This window comes from Mirounga angustirostris, unplaced genomic scaffold (genome assembly GCF_029215605.1).
Source record: "Mirounga angustirostris isolate CCGP_5_RB_7025 unplaced genomic scaffold, mMirAng1.0.hap1 SCAF_15, whole genome shotgun sequence".
Taxonomy (NCBI): Eukaryota; Metazoa; Chordata; class Mammalia; order Carnivora; family Phocidae; genus Mirounga; species Mirounga angustirostris.
The window spans coordinates 79,884,521-79,901,047 of record NW_026991723.1 but is presented as its reverse complement, the minus strand read 5'-3'; positions in this window follow the sequence as shown (position 1 = coordinate 79,901,047).

Genomic DNA, 16,527 nt, shown 5'->3' with positions numbered 1-16,527 from the left:
GAGCTGGCAAAGGCTTGGGAGCAGGGAAGAGGTTTCACTGCAGAGAAGGGTGAATGTGGGGGCGGGGAAGCCACCGAGAAGATTGTAGCCAGATCCAGACAGGAGGTGGTGGAGGGGGGCTGGTGGGTGACCTCAGGCTGGGGCAGAGGGCACGCCCCCTCCCGTTGTCCTCTGTCTGACCTTGGCGGGCTCCCCCCGGATGCAATCAGGTTTGCCAGTGGTCTCTGCCTCAGAAGTCCAGCTGGTGGATGGCCCTCCTTGAGAGCGTCTGGGACTGCCCTCGGGAGGGTCCTGCTGGGCGGATGGGGTGGGGGCCCGGGTGGGGGGATGCTGGAGGTGGGAGCCATGTCTGCCGCCTCCGACTTCCACAGGGGGTCAGTGTAACATTAAAGTTCCTCCTGACTGCGCTGGCCTGCACTACCTGACAGAGGCCCTTGGGTTCAGGAATCTGGGTCAGCTGGTTATATTTGGAACCCCTGGTGGGCAGGTGCGAGGCCAGGTGGGCTGGGGGCTGCAGAGCCACTTGAGAATCAGTTTTGTTTGTTTGTTTCCTTTTTGGTTTTGACTTCAGAGTTGCAGAGGGAACTTCCGGAGAAAGCCACGTTTCTGTAACACGCAGAGGTCCTATCCCTTCCCTCCTGAAGCCCCCAGGGGGCCGGCAGCCGCCCTTGCCAGAAACACCTTCTGCCTCAGTCGGCTTTCGCCTGGGAAGGTGGGGTCCGCCTACAGGGCAGCTCTATTCAAATGACAGGTGCCAGAGCCCTCCAGAGTCTCAGAGATGACCTTAGATCTCAACTGAGCCTGCACATTTTGCGACTTTCTGCTTGGTTGTTGAGAATGTCGAGAAACGGAGACCAGAGAGGTGGTCTGATTTGCCCCAGGTCTTTGGTGACTTAGCGGCAGAGCCAGGTTGGACTCTCGGTGGGCTCACCCCCAAGGGGCTCTCTGATTTCATGGGACCAGCCTCGGGTGATGACGTCATTGGCCAAGAACTCTGGGACTAGCGGCGGCTGTCACTGGCTCAGCGCTCCCCAGCCATGTTCTCGGCCAACCTGCAAGGGTGGGCATTGCTCTCTTCAAGTCACAGGTGAGGAGAGAAGCCAGGACGGTTGAGGGGCGCCTCAGCGAGCAGGTGGAGGTCAGACTTCCTGGTCTCGAACTTGGGGTTCTGTAGAGTATGCCAATGCTCCCCAAACTCCATGAACATCAGAAATTCTTGGGAGAGCTTCTTTGAAATATGAATTCCTGAACCCCACTTCCAGGCATTCTGATACGTGAGATTTGGGGCAGGACCTTTCTAAACAAACTCCCCCAAGGAGTTCTGAAGCAGACTGTTGGCAGCTTACCCTTGGAGATCCCTGTAGCCAAGTTCAGGGCTTCTAGGACTTTGATGCGTATACATATCCTACCTGGGCATTGTGTTCCAACGCCCATTCAGATCCAGTGGCTCACAGGGGGGGCCCGAGGGTCTGTAGGATGCTCTATCTAACCAGCTTCCTGCTGATATTGCTGCTGTGGGATCGGGGACCCCTCTCGGAGACCCACTGTGGTTGAGACCGTGCACTCATCCCCCTGGGCACACACCAGGGGTAGAGAGGTTGCAAAGTCAACAACATCCACTCGGCTGCCCCCTCCCAGGGGACCCTGTAGCCCCTTCTTCTGTATTCCATACATCAGAGGTGGGGGAGCCCCGAAAGTAGAAGAAAGAAAGAAGTCTGGTCGGACTCCATTGCTGAGAGGAATCCCAGAGAACCACTGCTGGCAAAATCCCTCCCTGATGTCCCCAGAGCTTGGGGAGGGCCAGGAAATGTTGAACGCTCAGGGAAATTAGGTGACGCTCACCTGCTAACCTCCCGGGGACACCTCTCCCAAGTCTCTTTCCCATGCCTTCTTAATATTATTTCCAACCCCTCCTGAATCCTGTGTTATGTTAATAGTTCCCTAAGTATTTTAAATTAGATTTTCCAAGCAAAAGAAAGTTTCCAAGGTTAATTAAAAGTTGTCTCACTGTAATTGTATAAAAGCAGCTTTTGCTTCTGAAAAATTAAGTTCTTATAATTAAACTCCTCTATCCGTTTAAAGATTTCAGTGGAATGTTTATTATTCATCTATTAGGAAAACCTTGGGAGGGATGCTTGCTCCCACAGCCAGGAACTGGTCCATGTGATGCGGTGTGGTGGACTCCCAAATTTTCCCTGCCTTTGATGACTTCACGCCTCGGGGAAAGAAAGATCCAGTCCTTCGTGACTGGGGAGGCGTGTGAAATGCAGGCTTTGAGCTTGCACCCGTGTACGACGGATTACATCTTACTCACGTCTACGGATCACCCCTTGCTGGTCTTCCCCATTTCCGCCAGCGCTGGCCATGTGACCTTCTCGAGCCAATAAACGGAGGGAAAATGATGTGTGCGACTTCAAGGAAGAAGCTTCCAGAGGCAGCACATGGTTTGCGTGATCTTCTCTGCTGTTCTGACTGACAATAACCCAGGCAGACAGAGGCCACTCTGGGACCCGGAGTAAGACAGCGGGGAGCAGAGCCACAGCTGCTGGTAAGGTCTCCTATTAATGACATCTTCACCCGGATAAATCCTCCCCGATTCTTGTGACTCGGCTTAGCCGTCCCTTTCTGCGGAAACCATCCCCTGGCCAGCATGGTGGGGTGAGTTGTCAGGCCTGTGAGCTCCCACAGCCTCCCTGGCTTTCTGGTCTGCAGACCCCAGGACCGTTATCGCTAACGGAATAAATGCCAGTGTGTCCTTTAAAAAAAAATAATGCCAGGATAGTTACCATACAGTGTGATATTAGTTGCAGGTGATTCAGCAGGTCTGTACAGGCCGCAGCGCTCCTCACCTGGGCACCCACTCTGCCTGTTAAGAGTCTGTTTTTTGGCCTCTCTTTTTGTTTGTTTGTTTTGTTTCTTAAGTTACACATATGAGTGAAGTCATGTATTTGTCTTTCTCTGACTGACTTCGCATTATACTTTCTAGATCCATCCACACTGTTGCAAAGGGCAAGGTTTCATTCTTTTTTATGGCCGAATAATATTCCATTATATACATGATATATCATATGATTATGTAATATAATCATATAATCATAATCATATGAATATGATTATATTCAGAATGGAATATATATCATATATATATTCATCTATTTATAATATATTTTGTCAGCTTGTCCTTTTTTTTTTAAGATTTTTTATTTATTTATTTGAGAGAGAGAATGAGATAGGGAGAGCATGAGAGGGGGAAGGGTCAGAGGGAGAAGCAGACTCCCCGCCGAACAGGGAGCCCGATGTGGGACTCGATCCCGGGACCCCAGGATCATGACCTGAGACCTGAGCTGAAGGCAGTCGCCCAACCAACTGAGCCACCCAGGCACCCATGTCAGTTTGTCCTTTAAATCAAATGCACTGAAAATAGGTACTGTGTCTTGCATCTGTGTACCTACAATCCAATATAATGGCATACTCGTGCTTGTTGAAGGGACAGCCGAGCTTTGGGGGTCAGATGGATCAGGAGCTGAATCCCGGTTCCACTGTTTACTAGTCAAGACAAGCCATGGACAAGCCACTTAACGTCTCTAGGCTTTAGTTTTTCACCTGTAGCATGGATCTAAGAATGAAGCCTACTGTGGACTTGTCTGTGTGCGTCCAACCTGCCAGGGAGATGGGGAGGACAGGGGAGTGATCTAAGCAGGGGGCTTCCCCACTTCTTCCTGAAAGGAACTCCAGATGATGAACAGACATCTGCCTTTCTCCAGTCTTGGCTGAGGAGATTTTGGGATTTGCTTCTGGGCAGTGATGCTGATGAGTCGGCCTGGCGAGATACCTGGGATACGCAGCTGCGTGGTTGATCCTTCGACACGGACTCTGACTAGAACTGCGGAGAGACACAGGGGGCCAGACTTGGAAGGTCTCTCTCCTTGCGCTGGAGGTTCAAGTTGGCCACAAGTCTCTCCCTAGATATCACTTTCAGTCTGTGGCACAGCCCATCCCAGACCTCTCTTCAGACCTTCTCTTGGGATGGCATTAACTGTATCGTGGTGGTTCCAGTCTGTGGGAAGCCGAGTAACGGCCCCCGCCAAAGACACGTTTTTGTCCTAACCTGGGAGTATGTCACGTTACAGGGCAAAGAGGAGTTCAGGTTGCCCATGGAATTAATGCTGTTATTCAGATGACCTTTAAAGAGGCAGGCTACTCAGCTGGCCCCCTGATAAGCACAGGGTCCTCACAAGTGCAGGAAGAGGGCATAAGAGAAGTTGGTGACAGAGGGAAAGAGGTGGTGCGGTGGGCTCTGCGGGCAGAGGAAGGGGCTGCGGGGAGCACAGGACTGCTGGCCTCCAGCATCTGGGAAAGGCAAGGACATAGATTCTCCCCTAGAGCCTCCAGAAGAAAGGCTGCCCTGCAGACGCTTCGATTTTAGCCCAGGGACACCCATTTTGGACCTCTTTCATCCAGAACTGTAAGATAATTCTGTTGTTCTAAGCCACTGAGTTCGTGGTAATTTATTAGAGGCCGAAGGAAATTCATATACCACACACTTGCTGTTTCTTCCCTTCTGTGTCTTCCCCCTTATTATCATGTCAGTAACATAAAGTAGACTTTCTGCTTTCTTTTTTTTTTTTTTAAGATTTTATTTATTTATTTGACGGAGAGAGACACAGCAGAGAGGAAACACAAGCAGGGGGAGTGGGAGAAGGAGAAGCAGGCTTCCCGCTGAGCAGGGAGCCCGATGCGGGGTTCGATCCCAGGACCCTGGGATCATGACCTGAGCTGAAGGCAGACGCTTAACGACTGAGCCACCCAGGTGCCCCCTAGACTTTCTGCTTTCAAGGCACCTTGGAATGGCCTAGAAGCAGGTGGCTTTGATGGAGATTTTTGTCTTTCCCAAGTGGGCTCTCCTCTTGAGATTGAAAAAAAGGGTAACTATCACACAGTCTGTCTGTTCTCCCTCCTTGTTTCCCCTCCCTGCTCCATCAAGGTCTGGCAGCTCTGCATTTCTCTGGAATTTACCAAGTACTGTTCTGGCTCTTTCTTAGCTGCTCTGATACTTTCCCATCCCCCCAAACCATAGATTTTCTCTGATCAATACCTTACATTTAATATTCCTCCACTTTCCCCAAGTGTTGCTTTATATTTTTATCTCCCTATTAATAGGAATTCATTTGTGAGTTTCCTCATCTAGCATCTTCCTTTCTTCCCTCCCTTTCCTCCTTCCTCCCTCCCCCTTCCTTCCTCCCCCCCTCCCTTCCGCTCTTCCTTCCCCCTCCCTCCCCCTCCCTCCCTCCCTCCCTCCCTCCCTCCCTCCCTCCCTCCCTTCCTTCCTTCCTTCCTTCCTTCCTTCCTTCCTCTTTCCTTTCTCTTCTCTCCCTCTCTCTACCTCCTTCTCTCCCTATTTCTCTTCCTTTCTTCCTTCCTTATTCCTTTGCTATTTGCTATGGATGAGTGACAATACTGTGAAATACATAATTCCGTATGTTAAGCAACAGACAATATTAACTCTTCCAGTATCCCGTATGGGCTCCCTCTCTGTCGGACGCAGAGCAGCATCCTCTGACCACTGCGAATAGCCCTGACCTACTTTGTTATCATCTCATTCTGGGTGTTGCCAGCTCTCAGTGTATTTTTAACTATCCTGTCACATCCTCTGAATTTAAACTTTCTCACCACTTGGCTACCTGGAAGCTGACAAACTCCTTTGTTTCTATTTCATTTCACTGCCTTCTGGAAGATCAAGAGTAAAGTTCAGACCAAAACCATTAAAGAGGGTCTGTATCCTGGGAGGGAGGAGAACCCACCTGCCCTGGCTCTTTTAATTCTACTTTCTGCTCCTCCAGTACAGAACATTCTTTTCCTGTGTAGTTTCACCAAATGCTGCATTCCCGAGGTGGGGGGTGATTGTTGCAAATTGCCCTCAGGTTGAAGTTCACATGCGGAATGGGCACCTTCAATATCACAGGCGGAAACTCCACATGCCTAAGAAAGATGACAATCACGGGCTGCCCACTGACATGTACTGAGGCTGAAAGTTTTATTTAAAATCCTTTGCTGGGGTCGGGAGACGCCTGGGTGACTCAGTCAGTTAGGCATCTGACTCTTGGTTTCTGCTCAGGTCATGATCTCAGGGTTGTGAGACTGAGCCCCAAGTTGGGCTCTGTGCTCATTGTGGAGTCTGCTTGAGATTCTTCCCCTCTCTCTCTCCCTCCCTCTCTGCCCTTCCCCCCCGCCCCAGCTCATGCTCTTTCTCTCTCTCAAATAAATAAATAAGAATTTTTAAAAAAATCTTTTTTTTGGAAACTCGGGGGCTCCCACTGGAACCCCACTTAACGCATTTTTTTAGAGAGTTGGAAGAAAAAGTCAAGAGCAAGCATGAGTGTGGGGGAGAAGCAGGTTCCCCGCTGAGCAGGGAGCCCGATGCGGGGCTCGATCCCAGGACCCTGGGCTCATGACCTGAGCCGAAGGCAGATGCTTCACTGACTGAGCCACCCAGGCGCCCCTCCTTGGTAACTTTTAATCTCCTTTCTGTCCCTATGAATTGGCCTATTCCAGGTAGTTCATGTAAGTGGAATCATACAAAATTTGTACTGTTTATGGCTGCACAGTAATCCTTTGTCCTGAATATACCACATTTTATTTATCTATTCATCTATTGATGGGCACTTGGGTTGTTCGCACTTTTCGGCTGTTGTGATAATGCTGCAGTCAACACTGGAACGCCAGGGGCTGAGTCTTTTCCAAGTTCTTTTGGCTAGACTCCCAGGACCGGAACACCTGGCTCTAGGGTAACTCTATGTTCCATGATGGTGGTGCCATTTTGCATTTCCACCTGCAGTATACAAGGTGGGTGCTTCCTTTTTGATCTGTTTCCTTCCCCCTTCCATTGTTTTATTTTTTTATTTTAAGGAATTTATTTATTTATTTGAGAGAGAGAGAGCACTAGAGAGAGAGCAAGCACGAGTGTGGGGCAGAAGGAGAGAAAGAATGTGGGGCTTGATCCTGGGACCCTGGGATCATAACCTGAGCCAAGGCAGATGCTCAATCAACTGAGACACCAAGGCACCCCTCCCCTTCCCTTGTTAACCCCATTGCTTCTCACCCTCCAATTTTTTACAGCCCTCTGGTACATAACTTTTAAAATCCGGGTTCTATGTTCCCATTTTTACCAAAGTTATTCACAAAGATTGGCCTAAGACATGAAAGCCTACAAACTCCCATCCAGAAAGAGCAATACTCATGATGCCACGGAGCTGCCATGCTATCAGATGAGCTGGGCTCTCCATGAACCAGCCATAAAAGATCAAAGTACAACTGGATTATGGCACATTCCAGATCCAATTCCATTTTCACATTATGTTTAGATATCTCCAAAGACCAAGTAATTCCTAGATATTTTTGGCCCATTCCCAGATTTTTTTTTTTTTACTCCAACATAAAAGCACAGATTCAACAGGTAATAGGCATCGGAAATTTTAGTGCAAACAATCTAAAGATGAGCACGAATTAACACACAGCAGGCCCGCCCCCATCATTTTACAAACTAAGGTGTTTGCAAAGCCACCACCGAGAGAAAACAGAGTCGCCGTTGAAAAGCATTTGAGCTCACACACAGCAAACAAAAGTAACTGACCTTAAAGAGATTTCTCTTCCTTCCAGTTAGGAGGAGTCCTTCAATCTTGTGTGGATTCAGTGCGTCAGAATGTGGAAAGCACACCCATATGAATGATTATGCGTTAGTTAATAATGGGTATTTGGGGGGTGCCTGGGTGGCTCAGGTGGTTAAGCGTCTGCCTTCGGCTCAGGTCATGATCTCAGGGTCCTGGGATCGAGCCCCACATCGGGCTCCCTGCTTGGCGGGGAGCCTGCTTCTCCTTCTCCCTCTACTGTTCTCCCTGCTTGTGCTCTCTCGCTCTCTCTGTCAAATAAATAAGTAAAATCTTTAAAGAAAAAAAAAATAACGGGTATTTGGACGTGGCACTTAAGTGTGGGTACAAACACAGGTTTGGAAACTGTACAACACAGAGGATGTGTTCAGCTACCTCTCAACGCTAGTTAGTGGCTGGGAGTGGAGGTGATTTAGGTCTCCCTAAGTCACAGTATCTCAGCATCTGCCACCGGAGCTCTGAGCCGCGTGAGCATTTGCTTCATTGTCATGGAGCTTGTGCCTCTGTCAGCAAGATGTGTCCCCTGGTATCTTAAAAGCCTAAAAGAGGTGATTTTTGGGGTCTGGGCACGCGCACATTTTTTCCACGTAAGTTGCTGGTAATTGCTACTTCGCCTTACGACATTTCAGTGTAGGAAGCTTTCAGAGGAACGTGATGCTTTCAGATAGCAAAGAAACCTGTAGCTCGAGTGATGGGTGTTGCCCAGGAGCCCAGAATGACGTGACACCGTCATCGTGCCCAGGGGTTTAGGCCACAGATCTTCAGTTTCTGAGATGGTGGGTGATGCTGTTGGGGCTGTTGGTCTGGGCTTGGACTTGGCAGAGACAGAGCAAGGACAAGTCTTGTTCAACGTGGAGTCTTCAAAACCTGTGCTTGTTTGAACCTATAGCATTTCCAGAATAGTTTTTCTTTGGTTGTCTGGAGACAGGTCTCTTTGGTGAAAGCGAGGCCAGAAGTGATCAGATCCCAAGATGAGATAAGTTGTTTTGAGCCGGGCTGTGGCTCCCCTCGTCCCTCCTTCCCTCGCTCTTGTCCCCAGCTTCAGCCGAAATGCTCTTTTGGTTCGGGCCCTACGCCCGGTATAATGAGCGTCTGGACTGGGATGCAACACTGTCCCTGCCCTCCCAGTCCCCAGTGGGAGACACCTACGAGGTACCATGGGAAGGCCTGGGGTGGAGGAAACCCAGGGCCGACCCAGAGACCTGGGGAGTCCCAGGGGCCCCCCAGAAGAGGTGGGGCCCAGGTCTCAGCCGCAGGGAGGTATCAATACAGCCTGCCGCTGTCCCCCGATTTAGCTGTCCCGTCGTTCTGACTCCACATCCTCAGGCCCAGTCTGGGACGTCGCTCCCAGCAAACAGCATTTGTGGAGTTTCTACAGAGCGTGTTGGCACGGGGCCCAGAGCAGAGCAATAAACTTCACACCTGGCCTGTCTCAGACACGTGGCGGTGGGTTCTTGGGATTGATATTTTGCTTGGAGCGTTGGTTCATTTACATTCACCTGAAATGGGGGCCATTCTCTTCTTCCTTTGGCAAACTTGACTTCATCTTATGTCATACTTAGGAAAACGCAGGGGCCCATCAGCCCCCAGTCCTACTCTCCCCTGGGTAAAAAGAGGCAGAGATCGCAAAGCGTGGCTGGGAGGGAAGAGAGGGGGACGGGAATCCTGAGGGAGGCCTATGTTTATAGCCTTCTTTTTAAGCTTTAAAAAAAATTGAGATGAAATTCATGTAGCATACAGTTAACCATTTCAAGCACATGATGCTGTGCCTTCTAGTACATTCATATACTGCATGGAGGCAGACACCACCTCTTTCTGCTTTCAAAACATTCTCCTCGCCCCGAAAGCAAACCCTGTACCCATGAACTAATCATGCCCCATTCTCCCTCCCCCTGGCCCTGGCAACCACTCCTCTCTTTCTGTCTCTATGGATTTGTCTACCCTGCATATTGCATATAAAAGGGATCGTGCAATATGTGACTGTTAGGGGCTGAAATATGTCCCTCAAAATTCACGTGCTGGTGTCCTAACCCCCAGCCCCTCGGACTGTGACTGTATTTGGAGGTGGGGTCTTTACAGAGGTCATTAAGTTAAACTGAGGTCCTTAGGGTGGGCTCTCATCTGATAGAATTGGTCTTCTTATAAGAAGAGGAGCTTAGGACATGGGCACTCACACAGGGAAGACCATGCGAAGTCTCAGGAAGAAGATGGCCATCTCCAAACCAAGGAGAGAGGCGTCTGAAGAAACCCACCCCCTGATCCCTTGATCTCAAGACTCCCGGTCTCCTGAATGGTACGAGGATAAATTTCTGCTGTTTAAGATTTCTGCTGTAAAGTATCATCTAGTCTGTCCTATTTTGTTACAGTAGCTTTAGCAAACCAACACAGAGATCCTTTTTTAAAAAAAAATAGGCTTTCTTTTTTAGGGCAGATTTAGGTTCATAGCAAGATTGAGCAGAAGGCACAGGGTTCCTGTACGCCCCCCGGGCCCCACTTAGGCACGCACAAGGCCTTTGTCACTATTGACGTCTTGCGGTAGCTTTCTGTGCTTGGCTTCTTTCGCTTAGCACAGTGTTTTCGAGGTTCATCCACGTAGCAGCAAGTGTCATTACTTCTGTTCTTTTTTATTTTTATTTTTATTTTTTTTTATTCTTATGTTAATCCCCATACATTACATTAGTTTTAGATGAAGTGTTCCATGATTCATTGTTTGTGCATAACACCCAGTGCTCCATGCAGAATGTGCCCTCCTCAATACCCACCACCAGGCTAACCCATCCTCCCACCCCCCTCCCCTCTAGAACCCTCAGTTTGTTTTTCAGAGTCCATCGTCTCTCATGGTTCATCTCCCCCTCCGATTTCCCCCGCTTCATTCTTCCCCTCCTGCTACCTTATTCTTCTTCTTTTTTTTTCTCTTAACATATATTGCATTATTTGTTTCAGAGGTACAGATCTGAGATTCAACAGTCTTGCACAATTCACAGCACTTACCAGAGCACATACCCTCCCCAGTGTCTATCACCCAGTCACCCCATCCCTCCCACCCCACCCCCCACTCCAGCAACCCTCAGTTTGTTTCCTACAATTAAGAATTCCTCATATCAGTGAGATCATATGATACATGTCTTTCTCTGTTTGACTTATTTCACTCAACATAATACCCTCCAGTTCCATCCACGTCGTTGCAAATGGCAAGATCTCATTCCTTTTGATGGCTGCATAATATTCCATTGTATATATATACCACTTCTTCTTTATCCATTCATCTGTCGATGGACATCTTGGCTCTTTCCACAGTTTGGCTATTGTGGACATTGCTGCTATAAACATCGGGGTGCATGTACCCCTTCGGATCCCTACTTTTGTATCTTTGGGGTAAATACCCAGTAGTGCAATTGCTGGATCATATGGTAGCTCTATTTTCAACTTTTTGAGGAACCTCCATACAGTTTTCCAGAGTGGCTGCACCAGCTTGCATTCCCACCAACAGTGTAGGAGGGTTCCCCTTTCTCCGCATCCCCGCCAACATCTGTCGTTTCCTGACTTGTTAATTTTAGCCATTCTGACTGGTGTGAGGTGGTATCTCATTGAGGTTTTGATTTGGATTTCCCTGATGCCGAGCGATATTGAGCACTTTTTCATGTGTCTGTTGGCCATTTGGATGTCTTCTTTGGAAAAATGTCTGTTCATGTCTTCTGCCCATTTCTTGATTGGATTCTTTGTTCTTTGGGTGTTGAGTTTGATGAGTTCTTTATAGATTTTGGATACTAGCCCTTTATCTGATATGTCATTTGCAAATATCTTCTCCCATTCTGTCAGTTGTCTTTTGGTTTTGTTGACTGTTTCCTTTGCTTTGCAAAAGCTTTTTATCTTGATGAAGTCCCAATAGTTCACTTTTGCCCTTGCTTCCCTTGCCTTTGGCGATGTTTCTAGGAAGAAGTTGCTTCGGCTGAGGTCAAAGAGGTTGCTGCGAGTGTTCTCCTTTAGGATTTTGATGGACTCCTGTCTCACACTGAGGTCTTTCAACCATTTGGAGTCTATTTTTGTGTGTGGTGTAAGGAAATGGTCCAGTTTCATTCTTCTGCATGTGGCTATCCAATTTTCCCAACACCATTTGTTGAAGAGACTGTCTTTGTTCCATTGGACATTCTTTCCTGCTTTGTCAAAGATGAGTTGACCATAGAGTTGAGGGTCCATTTCTGGGCTCTCTATTCTGTTCCATTGATCTATGTGTCTGTTTTTGTGCCAGTACCATGCTGTCTTGATGATGACAGCTTTGTAATAGAGCTGGAAGTCCGGAATTGTGATGCCACCGGCTTTGCTTTTCTTTTTCAACATTCCTCTGGCTATGTGGGGTCTTTTCTGGTTCCATACAAATTTTAGGATGAGTTGTTCCATTTCTTTGAAAAAAGTGGATGGTATTTTGATGGGGATTGCATTGAATGTGTAGATTGCTCTAGGTAGCATTGACATCTTCACAATATTTGTTCTTCCAATCCATGAGCATGGAACGTTTTTCCATTTCTTTGTGTCTTCCTCAATTTCTTTCATGAGTATTTTATAGTTTTCTGAGTAAAGATCCTTTGTCTCTTTGGTTAGATTTATTCCTAGGTATCTTATGGTTTTGGGTGCAATTGTAAATGGGATGGACTCCTTAATTTCTCTTTCTTCTGTCTTGTCGTTGGTGTATAGGAATGCCACTGACTTCTGTGCATTGATTTTATATCCTGCCACTTTACTGAATTCCTGTATGAGTTCTAGCAGTTTTGGGGTGGAGTCTTTTGGGTTTTCCACATAAAGTATCATATCATCTGCAAAGAGTGAGAGTTTGACTTCTTCTTTGCCAATTTGGATGCCTTTGATTTCTTTTTGTTGTCTGATTGCTGTGGCTAGGACTTCCAATACTATGTTGAATAGCAGTGGTGATAGTGGATATCCCTGCCGCGTTCCTGACCTTAGGGGGAAAGCTCTCAGTTTTTCCCCATTGAGAATGATATTCGCTGTAGGTTTTTCATAGATGGCTTTTATGATATTGAGGTATGTACCCTCAATCCCTATACTCTGAAGAGTTTTGATCAAGAAAGGATGCTGTACTTTGTCAAAAGCTTTTTCTGCATCTATGGAGAGGATCATATGATTCTTGTTCTTTCTTTTGTTAATGTATTGTATCACATTGATTGATTTGCGGATGTTGAACCAACCTTGCAGCCCAGGGATAAATCCCACTTGGTCATGGTGAATAATCCTTTTAATGTACTGTTGGATCCTATTGGCTAGTATTTTGGTGAGAATTTTTGCATCCATGTTCATCAGGGATATTGGTCTGTAATTCTCCTTTTTGATGGGGTCTTTGTCTGGTTTGGGGATCAAGGTAATGCTGGCCTCATAAAATGAGTCTGGAAGTTTTCCTTCCATTTCTATTTTTTGGAACAGTTTCAGAAGAATAGGTATTAATTCTTCCTGAAATGTTTGGTAGAATTCCCCTGGGAAGCCATCTGGCCCTGGGCTTTTGTTTTTTGGGAGATTTTTGATGACTGCTTCAATTTCCTTAGTGGTTATAGGTCTGTTCAGGTTTTCTATTTCATCCTGGTTCCGTTTTGGTAGTTGATACATCTCTAGGAATGCCTCCATTTCTTCCAGGTTATCTAATTTGCTGGCATAGAGTTGCTCATAATATGTTCTTATAATTGTTTGTATTTCTTTGGTGTTGGTTGTGATCTCTCCTCTTTCATTCATGGTTTTGTTGATTTGGGTCATTTCTCTTCTCTTTTTGATAAGTCTGGCCAGGGGTTTATCAATCTTCTTAATTCTTTCAAAGAACCAGCTCCTAGTTTCGTTGATCTGTTCTACTGTTCTTTTAGTTTCTATTTCATTGATTTCTGCTCTGATCTTTATGATTTCTCTTCTCCTGCTGGGTTTAGGCTTTATTTGCTGTTCATTCTCCAGCTCCTTTAGGTGGAGGGTTAGGTTGTGTACTTGAGACCTTTCTTGTTTCTTGAGAAAGGCTTGTATTGCTATATACTTTCCTCTTAGGACTGCCTTTGCTGCATCCCAAAGATTTTGAACAGTTGTGTTTTCATTTTCATTGGTTTCCATGTATTTTTTTAATTCTTCTTTAATTTCCTGGTTGACCCATTCATTCTTCAGTAGGATGCTCTTTAGCCTCCATGTATTTGAGTTCTTTCCGACTTTCCTCTTGTGATTGAGTTCTAGTTTCAAAGCATTGTGGTCTGAAAATAGGCAGGGAATGATCCCAATCTTTTGGTACCGGTTGAGACCTGATTTATGACCTAGGATGTGATCTATTCTGGAGAATGTTCCATGGGCACTAGAGAAGAATGTGTATTCTGTTGCTTTGGGGTGGAATGTTCTGAATATGTCTGTGAAGTCCATTTGGTCCAGTGTGTCATTTAAAGTCTTTATTTCCTTGTTGATCTTTTGCTTAGACGATCTGTCCATTTCAGTGAGGGGGGTGTTAAAGTCCCCCACTATTATTGTATTGTTGTCGATGTGTTTCTTTGCTTTTGTTATTAATTGCCTTATATAATTGGCTGCTCCCATGTTAGGGGCATAGATATTTACAATTGTTAGATCTTCTTGTTGGATAGATCCTTTAAGTAGGATATAATGTCCTTCCTCATCTCTTATTACAGTCTTTGGTTTAAAATCTAATTTGTCTGATATAAGGATTGCCACCCCAGCTTTCTTTTGGTGTCCATTAGCATGGTAAATGGTTTTCCACCCCCTCACTTTCCATCTGGGGGTGTCTTTGGTTCTAAAATGAGTCTCTTGCAGACAGCATATCGATGGGTCTTGTTTTTTAATCCAGTCTGATAGCCTGTGTCTTTTGATTGGGGCATTTAGCCCATTTACATTCAGGGTAACTATTTAAAGATAGGAATTTAGTGCCATTGTATTGCCTGTAAGGTGACTGTTACCGTATATTGTCTGTGTTCCTTTCTGGTCTATGTTGCTTTTAGGGTCTCTCTTTGCTTAGAGGACCCCTTTCAAGATTTCCTGTAGGGCTGGTTTTGTGTTTGCAAATTCCTTTAGTTTTTGTTTGTCCTGGAAGCTTTTTATCTCTCCTTCAATTTTCAATGACAGCCTAGCTGGATAGAGTATTCTTGGCTGCATATTTTTCTCATTTAGTGCTCTGAATATATCCTGCCAGTCCTTTCTGGCCTGCCAGGTCTCTGTGGATAGGTCTGTTGCCAGTCTAATGTTTCTACCCTTGTAGGTTACATATCTCTTCTCCCGAGCTGCTTTCAGGATTTTCTCTTTGTGTATGAGACTCGTAAGTTTTACTATTAGATGTTGGGGTGTTGACCTATTTTTATTGATTTTGAGAGGGGTTCTCTGTGCTTCCTGGATTTTCATGCCTGTTTCCTTCCCCAAATTAGGGAAGTTCTCTGCTATAATTTGCTCCATTATACCTTCTGCCCCTCTCTCTCTTTCTTCTTCTTCTGGGATCCCAATTATTCTAATGTTGTTTCGTCTTATGGTATCGCCTATCTCTCGAATTCTGCCCTCGTGATCCAGTAGTTGTTTATCTCTCTTTTTCTCAGCTTCTTTATTTTCCATCATTTCATCTTCTATATTACTGATTCTCTCTTCTGCCTCATTTATTCTAGCAGTTAGCGCCCCCATTTTTTATTGCACCTCATTAATAGCCTTTTTGATTTCTACTTGGTTGGATTTTAGCTCTTTTACTTCTCCAGAAAGGGTTTCTCTAATAACTTCCATATTTTTTTCAAGCCCAGCTAGTATCTTTAAAGTGATGATTCTGAACTCTAGATCTGACATCGTACTAAGGTCCGTATTGAGTAGGTCCCTGGCAGTCGGTACTACCTCTTGTTCTTTTTGTTGAGGTGATTTTTTCCGTCTTGTCATTTTGTGCAGAGGAGAATAGATTAATGAGAGAACAAAATGCTAGCAGAGTAACAACGTCCCCAGAAAATATACTCTAAACAAATCAGAAAAGACCGGAAGCTGGGGGAAAAAGAAAGGGAAAGAAAGAAAAAAGAAAAAGAAAAAAAAGAAAAAGATAAAGATAAAAACAAAAACAAACAAAACAAAACAACAACAACAACAAAAAAACCAGAATGTGATCAAATATGATCAGGCTGGTATATAGGTCAGTGCCACACACTAGATTTGGGGTGTATTTTGGTCTTTTAGAAGAAAGTGCCTCCCAAAATTTTAAAGAAAGAAAAACTTATATATGTACAAAAATAAGGGTTGATATGATGAAGGGATGGAATATGACTGTAAAGATGGAAATTATAAAAAATTTTATAAAAGGAATTGATAAGAAGTTGTTTGAAAAAAGAAAGAAGAGGATTTAAAAAAGAAAAAAGAAAAAAAAAAGGGAGAGGATGTGATCAGGCAGGGGAATAGAAAACACCATATACTAGAGATTTAGGGTATATTTTAATCTGTTAGAAGAAACTATCTCAAAATTTTAAAGAGAGAACAACTTATATATATAAGCCAAAAATACGGGTAACTACTATGAAGGGATAGAATATGACTCTAAAAATGAAAAATAAAAATGTTTTTTTTAAAAAAAGGGATTGATAAGATGTTGGTTGAAAAAGGGAAAAAGAAAAATTCAAAAAGAAAAAAAAAGAAAAAAAGACAGTTAAAAAAATTAACTTTGAAAGACTAAAGAATCATGGTAAAAAAGCCGTGAATTCTATGTGCAGTAGTCCCCTAGCGCTGGAGTTCTGCCGTTCTCATTGATCAGTAAACTTGGTCTTGGCCGGCTGTTCTCGCTGATCTTCTGGGGAGGGGCCTGTTGCCGTGGTTTCCAGATGTCTCTGCCGGAGGCGGAATTGCCCCGCCCTTGCCCCCTCCCGGCTAA